Source organism: Hevea brasiliensis, chromosome 4, assembly GCF_030052815.1.
Source record: "Hevea brasiliensis isolate MT/VB/25A 57/8 chromosome 4, ASM3005281v1, whole genome shotgun sequence".
Classification (NCBI taxonomy): Eukaryota; Viridiplantae; Streptophyta; class Magnoliopsida; order Malpighiales; family Euphorbiaceae; genus Hevea; species Hevea brasiliensis.
Genome location: NC_079496.1, coordinates 10,887,921 through 10,902,165, shown reverse-complemented (window position 1 = coordinate 10,902,165; position 14,245 = coordinate 10,887,921).

The following is a 14,245-nucleotide window of genomic DNA, read 5'->3' as shown; positions in this document are numbered from 1 at the left end:
GAATACCCTTTTGAGTGGGACAAAGAGTGCCTTAATCAATCTAATCCTACTTTCGTGGAGTTAGAGTTAATTAAGACCTATTAAGTTCTTTAATTAATCTGTAAATCCTCTTAATCCTTAGTCTATTTCTAGATCTAAATTAATTAAGTCCAATTTCTTAATTATCTATCACAAGGCTTTCTCCTTTCGGTGCCTCAACCATGGATTAAGAACATCACTTAGTGGGACCCTACACCAAGCATGTCATTGAGCACACAAGAAATGAATAAAACTCATTAAGACCACAAAATATGGATTACTCAATTAAAATCCATAAAATATCTCAAATATTACATCCCTTACTCCAGAATCAAAGAAAACTACTCACTATCCATAATATTTACAAGATATTCTGAGTTAATATGGAAATAAAGCTTTAATCTAAGCTAAGAAACAAGAAACCCAACACTAGAAAGGTAGGAAATATGCAAGAAAAGAAGGAAAATTCCAAATCTGGCTGGGAATGGTGGGAATGATGTTTTTGACTCTTCAGCTGCTGTCCCCTTTCTTTTCCTTTTTCCTCTCCTTTTCCTCCCCGTCCTAAAATGGGATAAGGGTCTATTTATAACTTTTTCTGACAAGGAGCCCTAAAATGGTGTGTTTGAGGTATGATTTTTTGATAGAATCTTTTGTCAGCTCATTATGAAGTCTTTGTGGGACTGCATAAGTGAACTGTATAAGTTATGCAGTCCCTTATGCAGTTTTCGGCTGGCATCTGGCTCTCTTGTGCGAAACTGTATGAGCAAGGTGCAAGACTACATAGGTTATGCACAATTCTGTGAGGTTGCATAAGGGAGGCACGAATCTGCATAAGTTATGCGGTAACTTATGCAGATTTCGGCAGGTGCTTGGGACAGTTTCTTCTCTGTCACGACCCAACCTATGGGCCGGACCGGCACTAGGACCTGGGCCAGCCTAAAGCCCCCGAGGCCCGTAGTAAGCCTTAACTATTCATTAACCCAACTCTAAGGCCCATTTAGGCCCAATATCAAGAAAACAAACGGACAGAGTCCGGCCATAAAATGGACTTTCCAACGGGGAGTTTTCGACTCACCCGACCTGTAAACACAATAAACAATCCATTGGGGAGCTCAGCTCACCCTCCACATACTCATCAACATAATAATAAATGGGAGCTCAGCTCCCTCATCCAATCCATCAAACAGACTTAAAATATTAAGTTTACAGGTCCAACATGAATATAATATTACAGACCAATTTCAAATAATTACTGCTAACACATGCGGAAATTCTAGGAGTAATTAAAATTACACAATATTGATAAACAACCTGCGAGGTAAAAAGGCAGGTTAACCCAGAACAAAATATCCTCCTGTGGCCTGTAAAAATTTTTGAACAGGAGTGAGCGTTCGACTCAGAGAGTAAAATATCAATTTTAACCATAATCTCTATAACTATCTAGAACTAATGCACCCTGTAGAGTGAAATGCAACATCAACAACATTTTCACATCATAACATCAAAAAGGAAAATTTGGAGCACTCACACACCCTGTAGTATCAATCATAACATATGGGAGCTGATCCCCTATACAGCTCTCTTAAATCCAACCCGTGCCGAATTACTCAAGCTCGGACTTCCACTTAATAACCAATTCGATGGTCCCAGATAATTACTCAAGCCGTGACTACCCCTCGAAGGAACGGGTCCCAGCGAATTACTCAAGCCGTGACTACCCCGTCCTATCCATAGTCCACACCACATCACACGCACGCCAACGCACGCACACTGCTCCAAATTACCACAACAACATCCATGGCATATTAACAGTTATGAATGCAACATAAATCGTGCCTAGAGTTTAACTAAATAAATATATGCATATAAGTGATGCATGGGCATGCTGAACATATAATAATATCGAAATTACAATTAAAATTAATATTTTACTCACACACATGACGACAATCACTGGCGGCGGGCGGAGGAAGAAGGCATCGGCTCACCGACAATCATATTACATTTATTTAATACAATCGACTCAATACAAATAAAGAAAAGACCAATTACGCCCTAAGTCGTTAGAAAATCCGCAGAGTCTCCCTATACCTAGGACCTACCCAACTGCAAAAGGGATAAAAACGCACTTCTAAAATCACAAACCATACATCAAAAGATAAATCATATCACACAGCCTCCCGCCCATCAAATCAGTCATCCATCACAATACGCAACATTTCAATTTAGTCCTTATTATTGATCATTTTTGCAAAAAACCGCCCAAATAAGCTCTAAAAATTATAAAACTTTGCCCCGCGGTCCTTAGCAATATTACTAAGCTATTGCAAAAAGAATCGTAATTTTCTAAGCTACCACGAATATTTTATGGATTTTTAATCATATTTAAGCACTAGAAAATTACGTAAAAACTAGGTTCTGGTTTACCTTTGCCGATTCCGACTCAGGACGCGCTGGGACGCCCGACAAAGGCGGCTAGCCAAAACCTCGGCCCAATTCGGAGACTTTTCCGGTCACGGGTCTGTCTGGCCCGAAATTTGCAGACCCGGTCAACTGTCGAATTTCCGCGAATCGAGGATACCTACACGAAGCCCATAACACGGGGGTTAGCACATAAATTTTTCAGAATTTTCTAAGCTCATTTAATGCTCGAAATTACACTGCGAAGTTCCGTGGGACCCACCGAAAAACGGTGTCGGAAAAATTCGAAATTTATGTCGTTGCGAAGCTCTCGACGAATGGAGCGTGCTGGTGGCCTCGGTTTCCTCGTGGGATTCACGGTTTTCGAGAAATCTAGCCCAAAAATCGAAATGGGCTAAAATCTTCCCGAGCAAAAATCGGACAAACCGCTCGATGGATTTCGGCGTTCTTGGTGTCTATGGAAAGCTCTCGCCGAGTAGATGATTTTAGACACAAGACTCGGTCCAATCGGTGGCCGGATCGGCCGGAGAAACTGGAGCGACGCGCGCGCGCAGGGGAGGGGAGGAGAGAGAAAAGAAAGAGAAAAGAGAGGGACGACGCGCGCGGGAGAAGAAAAAGGAAAGGGAGCCGGTTCGATTCGACCGGTCCGATCCGGTCCGGTTCGATTCGGCCGGTTCGATTCGAAATACAAAATTTTGAATTTTTACTCTGCCTCGGGACCGAAAACGAAGTCCAAAAATTCTAAAAAAATTCCGTAAAACTCAGAAAAATACGTAGACTCCAAATATATTTTTAGTTTTGCCACGTGGTCTTTAAATTAATTTTTAAAAATCATCAAAGTTTATATTTTCGGAAAATCGAACCCGATTTTTAAAATCTGAAAAATCTCAAAAAAATTCCTAAAATTTAAATAAAATTAAAATATAAAAAATACTCATAAATAATAAAATTTGGGGTGTTACATTCTCCTTATGCAGAACTGCATAACTTATGCGGCAAGTTATGCGCAATTTGGCCAATGCATAATTTAACTTTGAAACTTATTTTTGACATCTTTGGCTGCAAAAATCATTCCTCAAAAGTAAAATTTCTTTTTAGTCCTTCAAAAACACCATTTTTTTCCTACAAAACAAAGTAAAAATTACAAATTAATCCAAAATTGGCAATTATGAAAAACTAACTAAATAACTAATGAAATTAGCTAAAAGTGACTAATAATCAAGTAAAATGGCTATGAATTTAAATCTAAATGACTATGCAAAATGTATTTATCAATGTCTTCTCAAAGTTTGATCTTAAAACCAGATTTTGGCAATTGGGTATTAACCCCCCCTGACAGGCCCAAAACCGCTTTCTGCATTCCTACGGCCCAATATCAGTTGACAGTTCTTCCATTCGGCCTCAAAATGGCCCCATCTGTTTTCTAGACGGCCATGACAAAGATATTCGAGCCCATACTTCACAGTGCTCTCATTTACATAGATGACATCCTTCTCTTCTCCAAGGATGTTACGACCCATAAGGAACTTCTCTCTAATTTTCAACACCTAGTAGATTCCCATGGGATTATGCTATCAGAGAAAAAGAGCTCATTGACCCAAACTGATATCGACTTCCTTGGAATGAGAACTTCCTCAGCTTGAGTGATCGGGGTTATCTGACCTTCACTGTCAACCTTAGTTAAGTGAATGAAAGATCTGGTGGAGATTTTGGTCTGTTGGTCTGTCTGTTGTGCCAGTGGGGGAAAGTCTGCTTCATAAGAGGCAGGAAAGAACATCATACAGAGTTGTACCAATGGTAGTACAGGAGGAGGAGAAGACACTGGTTTAGGAGGAGGTTGTCTTCTTTCTTCTTTTCTAATGATCTCGAAGGCAAACTCATAGATGGGAAGAGGCTTCTTCTGTTTGGTTTACTCATGGATGCCAATCCATGAGCTATTATCTGGATAGTCTCTTCTGAGGACTTACTGAAATATTTTTTACTATTAATATAATAAAAAATATTAAATTACTAATAATAAATTGAATTAATTAATTTTAATAATAATGAAAATATATAACATTATTATTAGTTAAAAATAACATTCTATTATGCTATAATTTTAAAAAATACTATGTCTAAATGTAAATTTTTTTTATTAATTTAATATATTTTTTATAAAATAATTCTTTGATAAAAATGTTATCAATTCACATAAATTTATAATATAAAATAAATGTATTTCATAAATATTAAAATTTTAAAAATTATCATTTTTTATTAACATAATAAATATTAAAACTACATATTATTTTTTAAAAGACAAAATCTATAATTTTAATATTGTAATTTTAAACTTTTTTTAATCATATTTATTTGTAGTTACATTTTATATGCAATCATATTTGTAATTTATCTTTAAAATTTTACTTCTATATAAAAATATAATTGAGATATAATTTATGTATAAAAATAGATATTTAATTAAAATTTAAAAATATTTTTATTGAAAATTAATAGTAATAAAATATAGATAATCAAAATATTATTTATAATTGAATTCGATATATAATTATAATGAAATAAAATATTCAAAAGTTTAAAAAATATTAAATAAGAAATTTATAAAAAAATTAATAATTAAATAAATATTAATTAAATATATTTAAATAAATAAATTTTGAGAATGATAATTAATAATGTTTGAAAAAAATAATAAAAAAATAATACAAATTTAAAAAAGATTTGAGAGCATTTATGTGAAATAAAATACTTAATGAAAAAAAAGTGCTTAATGTATATCAAATGTCTCATATGATATACTATATATAAATAAATAAATGAAAATCATTTAAATAAAAAATTAATCTATAATTAAATATTATTTAATTAAAAAATAGCAACAAAAGCATTCAAATTTAATTTTTATAACAAAAAAATATTTTTTATTTACTTAGTTGTTTCAATTAAACAGTCATAAGTTGACCATAATAATAATAATAATAATAATAATAATAAGCATTAATTAATTTTAAAAAAATAAAATAAAAATAATATTAAATTATTAACATATAAAATAATACATACTAATTATAAAAAAATTTTATATTTTATTTTTATAACTTTTATATAAATTGCACTTTTTGTTTCTTAAATTTTTTAATAAAAATTTCATAATAAAAATAATAGAAAATATAATAATATAATAATATTATTTATTAAATATATAAAATAATTTAATATTGATTAAATTCTATGATAATTTATTATGATATCACAAATTAATGATCAATTTTCTTTAAACTAATGATCATCAATATCCTTTTATTATTATTATTATTATTATTATTATTATTATTATTATTATTATCTTTTATTATCTTTTAAATTATTTTTTATTTAAACTATTATTATTATGAGTGGCTAACATGTGAGAAATAGTATTTTTCATAAATGAATTTATAAAAACAAAAATATAAATAATTTTTAAATATTGCATTTAATTATAAAATATCTTAATTTTTAAAAATTAAATTTTAAAGAAAATAATAATTTAAACCACAAATATTAAGGTAGTATTGTAAATAATAATAATAATAATTAAAAGAGAAATAAAAAAATTAAATAATAATTAGTATAAATGAGAGCATTTATGGAAGGTAACACGTGACAAACTTTTCAAGAAAAATGTTGTCACGACCCAACCTATGGGCCGGACCGGCACTAGGACCTGGGCCAGCCTAAAGCCCCCGAGGCCCGTAGTAAGCCTTAACTATTCATTTACCCAACTCTAAGGCCCATTTGGGCCCAATATCAAGAAAACAAACGGACAGAGTCTGGCCATAAAATGGACTTACCAACGGGGAGTTTTCGACTCACCCGACCTGTAAACGCAATATATAGTCAATTGGGGAGCTTAGCTCACCCTCCACATACTCATCAAAATAATAATAAATGGGAGCTCAGCTCCCTCATCCAATCCATCAAACATGCATAGCATATTAAGTTTACAGGTCCCAAAATAATAATTTAGTTTACAGACCCAAATCAAATAAACATTTCTAACACATGCGGAAATTCTAAGATTTAACAAGTTTATACAAACAGTAATAATTGACCTGCGAGGGAGAAAGCAGGTTAACCTCAAAAAAATATCCTCCTGTGGCCTGTAAAAAATTTTGAACAGGAGTGAGCGTTCGACTCAGAGAGTAAAATATTAATTTTAACCATAATCCCTATAACTATCTAAAACTAATGCACCCTGTAGAGTGAAATGCAACATCAACAACATTTTCACATCATAACATCAAAAAGGTAATTTGGAGCACTCACGCACCCTGTAGCATCAATCATAACATATAGGAGCTGATCTCCTATACAGCTCTCTTAAATCCAACCTGGTGCCAGCGAAGAACTCAAGCCGGACTTTCGCTTAATAAACCAAATCGAGGGTCCCAGCGAAGAACTCAAGCCGTGACTACCCCTCGAAGGATCGGGTCCCAGCGAAGAACTCAAGCCGTGACTACCCGTCCTATCCATAGTCCACACCACATCACACGCACGCCAACGCACGCACACTGCTCCAAATTACCACAACAACATCATGGCACTTTAACATTTATCAATGCATCATAAATCGTGCCTAGAGTTTAACTACATAAATATATGCATATAAGTGATGCATGGGCATGTTGAACATATAATAATATCGAAATTACAATTAAAATTAATATTTTACTCACAGACTTGACGGCAATCACTGTGGCGGCTGGGCGGAGGAAGAAGGCTGTCCCGGCTCACCTGACAATTATATTACAATTATTTAATACAAATGACCCAATACAAATCAAGAAAAGACCCAATACGTCCTAAGTCGTGCCGAAAATCCGGCAGACTCTCCCCTATACCTAGGACCTACCCAACCTGCAAAAGGGCTCAAAACACACTTCTATATCCACAATCCATATATCCACAACTCAATCACATCACACAGCCCCTCCTGGGCCCATCAAATCAATCATTCATCACAATATGTAAAATTTTAATTTAGTCCTTATAATTGATCATTTTTGCAAAAACTGCTAAGATAAGCTCTAAAAATTATAAAACTCTGCCCCGCGGTCCTTAGAAATATTACTAAGCTATTGCAAAAAGAATCGTAATTTTCTAAGCTACCACGAATATTTTATGGATTTTTAATCCTATTTAAGCACTAGAAAATTACGAAAAAGCAAGGTTCGGGTTTACCTTTGCCGATTCTGACTTCGGGAACGCGCTCGGGATGCCTGACAATGGTGGGGTAGCCAAAACCTCGATCCAATTCGGAGACTTTTCCGATAGCTGGTCTGTCTGGCCGGAAATTCACAGATCCGGACAACTGTCGAATTTCCGCGAATTGAGGATACCTACACGAAGCCCAATAATAATATATAAAAAATCAAGGGTGTTACATTCTTCCCCCCTTACAGAAAATTCGTCCTCGAATTTTACACAAGGCAGAATAAAATACATGATTACACATTGAACAGATAAGGGTACTTGCTACGCATGTCCCGTTCTGACTCCCAGGTGCACTCTTCCACTGACTGGCTCCTCCACAAAACCTTAACCATAGGGATCTGTTTTGATCTTAGCTGTCTCACTTGGTAGTCCACTATGGCTACAGGTTGCTCCTCAAATGTCAAGTTCTCCTTTAGTTCTATTACATCCGACTGTAGTACATGAGAAGGATCGGGAATGTATTTCCTGAGCATAGAGATGTGAAACACGGGATGAACGTGAGAAAGGTTGAGTGGTAGCTCCAACCGGTAGGCAACTGCTCCAACTCTATCCGTAACCTCAAAAGGTCCAATATACCGAGGTGCCAACTTGCCCTTCTTTCCAAATCTCATGACTCCCTTCATTGGAGAAACCTTCAGAAATACATAGTCGCCCACTGCAAACTCCACATCCCTTCGTCTGGGGTCTGCATAACTCTTCTGCCTACTGAAAGCTGTTTTCAGTCGTTCCCTGATTAAAGGAACTACCTCTGAAGTGTACTGCACTAGGTCTACATCATGCACCTTCGCTTCCCCCATTTCTGTCCAACACAGAGGAGACCTACACTTTCTTCCATATAATGCCTCATAGGGTGCCATCCCTATGCTGGAGTGATAACTGTTGTTGTAGGCAAACTCCACCAAAGCTAGCTGCTCATCCCAGTGACCTCCAAAATCCAAGACACTCATGCGAAGCATGTCTTCCAGTGTTTGGATTGTCCTTTCGGACTGTCCGTCTGTCTGAGGGTGGAAAGCCGTACTGAAGTTCAACTGTGTGCCAAGTGCCTCCTGCAACTTTCTCCAAAACCGAGAAGTGAACTGGGGCCCTCTGTCAGATATTATGGAAGCCGGAACTCCATGCAATCTGACTATTTCTCGAATGTAGAGCCGGGCATACTGTGCCACAGAGTAGGTAGTCTTTACAGGCAAGAAGTGAGCTGATTTGGTCAGACGGTCTACAATTACCCATATCGAGTCATATCCTCGCGTGGTACGAGGCAACCCAGTCACAAAATCCATAGTGATCATTTCCCACTTCCATTCTGGGATAGGGAGCTCTTGCAGCTTCCGACGGCGGTCTCTGGTGTTCAAACTTCACCTTCTGACAAGTCAAGCACTTGGACACAAAGTCTGCTATGTCTCTCTTCATACCATTCCACCAGTAGCTATCTTTCACATCATGGTACATCTTGGTGGAACCTGGGTGGACACTGTACAGTGTGTAGTGTGCCTCTCGCATGATTTCATTCCTGAGGTTATCCACATCGGGCACACATATCCTAGAACCTTCCACTAGGGCGCCATCATTGGCAAATCCAAACTCACCACCTTCACCTTGCTGTACTCTCTCTATATTCTTCATCAATTGTTGATCTCTATGCTGGGAAACTCTAACTCTGTCCCTCAAGTCTGGCCTCACTGAAAAGTGAGCCAACAATACCCCCTCATCTGAAAGATCTAGGATTAAACCTTGATCCATCAACTCATGTACCTCCTGAATCAATGGTCTCTTCTACCTTAAATGTGCGCTAAATCGCTGTAAGATTTTCTGCTCAAGGCATCTGCCACAACATTAGCCTTTCCAGGGTGGTACTGGATGGTGCAATCATAGTCTTTCAGAAGCTCCATCCATCTCCTCTGTCTCAAGTTCAAATCCCTCTGTTGGAAGATGTACTTTAAGCTCTTGTGGTCGGTGTATATCTCACACACTTCACCATACAGATAGTGTCTCCAGATCTTTAGTGCAAAGATTACAGCCGCCATTTCCAAATCATGGGTGGAATAGTTCTGCTCATGCCTCTTCAGCTGCCTTGAAGCATAAGCCACTACTTTTCCATTCCGCATCAAAACACACCCTAGGCCAACTCTGAAGGCGTCACAGTACACGGTGTATCCTTCACCGCTCATAGGTAGTGTTAACACAGGGGCAGTGGTTAGACACTCCTTATCCTCATCATTATAACTGACTCTATCGAGCTCTCTTCCTGTCCTTTGCATCTTATCCACTTCCCTTTTCCTATTTTTGGTATTGTTGGTATCTTTTCAACCTGCTGTACTTATTCCTTAATTTTAGTCCTATCTCATCCTTACACCTTTTCCTTCAAAGATGTCTATCCCATCATCAACTTTAACTTTCTTTTTATTTCTTAGTCTTATCTTGATTACTAGTTCCATTACTTCGGGGATTCTAACCTTACGATTTTCTCCTACCAGCACATTCTTCACCTTTTGTAACACTTATAATTAACCATAGAAAATTCGTTTTTGTAACCCCTTTCCCAACTTAACTATCAGAACATTATCATTCCCTACCAGCCTTAGTAGGAAATTGCTCATCCTGGATGGATAGGAGCTCCAGAAACTATAAGTTCCATCTGAACTAACACGGCTGTGGGAAATGTGTGTCATGCCTTAATTCTAAATAAGATACTTCACGTGTTTATTCTCCTTAATATAATCATATATACTGCCCATAGCTTTCTAAACTTCAACCTCAAATTACCCATCAGCAACAATTTCATCTATTGAAACTCATTCATAAATAGTACTTCATCTAGCTCATAGTTTAAAGCGATCATGAAGCCTTAGTAGCTAACTCAATTTAACTCCTGTCATTACTCTGATCGTCCTTTCATACTTAACACTAGGTATGCACTTACTGTCATTCTCATATCAGGAAATTGTATATAAATTGGTGCCTATCAAAATCTCAAATAACTAGGTCTCCTTGCCTCAGTCTCTGCTCCTTATATAACGCTCTGGAATCAAAAACACGAGCTAAACTTGAAAAGAAAGAAAAATATCCTCTATATTCAACTACGCCCGATTGTCCATATAATAATGTTTAACCTATGTTTCTTAGTTTTTCTCTTCAAATTTCATCATCTCCTAGCATAATTGTCCTTTACCTATAAGATATCATTTGTATGAACCCTTTATCGTACCATTGTCCTTCCTGACATAATATTTTATAATTTATTAATTTTACTTATACTCGACCTATGATTCATATCTATTATAGTTTATGGGGCTCATATTCATCGTTCTACCCCTACTATTGTCCTGTCGTTATTGCTTCACTACAAAGTGATTCTGTTGATCACACTAAAAATGTTTGCCTGACATTCATAACGAACCTCTAACTACCTTCTCACTATCTCAAAAGTCTAACCTAAAACCTATGTGTCATTATCTATCATTCTTTTCCTCTCATCATACCTATTTGATCCCTTAGACTGACTTTTATTCAACTTACTGCTTACTAACTTCTCTTTCTCTACCTATTTAGGTAGTCCGCAATACCATCGCACACCTTCTAACATTTACTCATTATTATTGTATTCCATACCTCCATCACTTTTCTCACTAATGTGGTCCCATTTTGGATTTTCCATCCTTGTCATTCTCCTTGCCAAGAATAACACTTAGCCTATCCTATATCTTAACTTTGTTCCTTTTATCATGCGCTCTTTAGGTTGTCCTTTCATTTATTTCCTTTGTCTTACCCAAAATAGAACTTGATTATTCTATCCCTGGTTCCATTCTTCTTCCTAACATAACAGCTGTACTTGCTAACTATATCTTCGAGTCTCTATCGCGTTATCATATGTCTGTGCTACTCAGATTTGGTCCTTTGACCACTCTAGCTAGTACTCCCACTGGCACTTAGATTATATTGCATTGTAATCAATTATCCCAATTTTCATTCTACACTTTCTCTATCTACTGGCCTTCTGTGATTTATCTTCGCTAATTTATTACTCTTGACACTATTATAATTAGATTATACTACTGTTTGAACAATATGAAGTCAGAAAGGAACTCAGGAAATTGCAGTCATACCTTTATCGTATGATTTCTATTCTTATCCTTTAGCTTACATAATACCCTTACTACCTCGAGAACTGATTCTGCAGTAATTTTATTTATTATTATTTTTATTATTATTATTATTATTTTCCATGTTTACTCAATTCCAAAACTTAAGATTTCGGGCACCCAAATCCGTCATTCAATTCAAAGGATTTACATCCATCGTGATCTGATTTATATATGATTCCTATAATGGAACTTGTATCCTCTCCAGGATACCCGAGCCAACTACTCTCTACCACACTCTACAGTCCCATCTGGGGCACTATTTTGTGGGTCACCATTATTAGTAATAACTTTCGGTCCCTTCTGAAAAGATAGGACTAAACCCTAACTTGCTGCAACAAAGGTACTACATTTACCACCTTGCCCAAAACCATGTCAATCTAATGTCTCTCTTATCATATCATAGCTCTGTAAATCATATATTCATAGTTTCGACCTTCTCTAGGTAGTAGGGTTGTACTTTATTCCATACTGATACACACAAGGTATACTATTCTCACTAAGCTCTAAGCAAAATGTTTGTCATACTGCAAAAACCATCCAAAATTCCATACCGAAGACTAGATGGTCTCACTCTATAGGTGTCACCTTTACTTTGCAACTCTTACTGTAACTCTAGCTCATGCTAGGGTAACTGGGTCACTGACTCTAGTTACCACCCAACTGTGACCTTCGATATTCTAGCTCTAGATCCCTAACCAGGAGTTCCCAACTCCTTTGCAGATATAGAACTCTGTTCTGGCATTACTGTACCAAAACAGAGACTGCCTGCAACATCCTCATCATAAGCACTACAGGGAAGTACGCAGCTCTACACAATAATCTCATGTCGGTACTGTAATCTGCAGCTTACAGAGCAGACATCGAGAACATTGTATAGTTACTACGATACGTCCCGTGATTAGGTCTCCTAATTTCTTATCTCTCTGAATCTTCTATTATCACAAACTTATTCTCGACAGGTCATCTACCGATGACCGATGAGTGGTATCCTCATCCTTATCTAGGGCAACTGTACTTTTAAAACTCACTTTTATGTACTCGTGCCTTACACGAAATGGGCACACCATTTAAACCCATACTGACAAAAATATAACATTTCTTGGAGTACGTATCCTCATGATAGACCTCACATGTCTACTAACTCTATTTCACATTTCTGTGTACTCCACGAAAATCAAGACACTAACTGAGGTAATCTTATATTTCCCTAGGTATAACGTAGAATCTAGAAACAAAGAATTACAAGAAAAGACGAAACAGAATCCTATACTCCGCATGTGACTCCTAGTAGACTCTTTCCAACACTTAGATAATTTTTCCCTATGAATCTGGAGCCTAAGCTCTGATACCACATTTGTCACGACCCAACCTATGGGCCGGACCGGCACTAGGACCTGGGCCAGCCTAAAGCCCCCGAAGCCCGTAGTAAGCCTTAACTATTCATTTACCCAACTCTAAGGCCCATTTGGGCCCAATATCAAGAAAACAAACGGACAGAGTCCGGCCATAAAATGGACTTACCAACGGGGAGTTTTCGACTCACCCGACCTGTAAACGCAATATATAGTCAATTGGGGAGCTCAGCTCACCCTCCACATACTCATCAACATAATAATAAATGGGAGCTCAGCTCCCTCATCCAATCCATCAAACATGCATAGCATATTAAGTTTACAGGTCCCAAAATAATAATTTAGTTTACAGACCCAAATCAAATAAACATTTCTAACACATGCGGAAATTCTAAGATTTAACAAGTTTATACAAACAGTAATAATTGACCTGCGAGGAGAAAGCGAGTTAACCTCAAAAATATCCTCCTGTGGCTGTAAAATTTTTGAACAGGAGTGAGCGTTCGACTCGAGAGTAAAATATCAATTTTAACCATAATCCCTATAACTATCTAAAACTAATGCACCCTGTAGAGTGAAATGCAACATCAACAACATTTTCACATCCTAACAGCAAAAAGGTAATTTGGAGCACTCACGCACCCGGTAGCATCAATCATAAAATATGGGAGCCGATCCCTATACGACTCTCTTAAATCCAACACAGTGCGGTGAAGAACTCAAGCCGGACTTTCGCTTAATAAACCAAATCGAGGGTCCCAGCGAAGAACTCAAGCCATGACTACCCCTCGAAGGATCGGGTCCCAGCGAAGAACTCAAGCCTTGACTACCCGTCCTATCCATAGTCCACACCACATCACAAGCACGCCAACGCACGCACACTGCTCCAAATTACCACAACAACATCATGGCACTTTAACATTTATCAATGCATCATAAATCGTGCCTAGAGTTTAACTACATAAATATATGCATATAAGTGATGCATGGGCATGTTGAACATATAATAATATCGAAATGACAATTTAAATTAATTTTTTACTCACGGACTTGTGG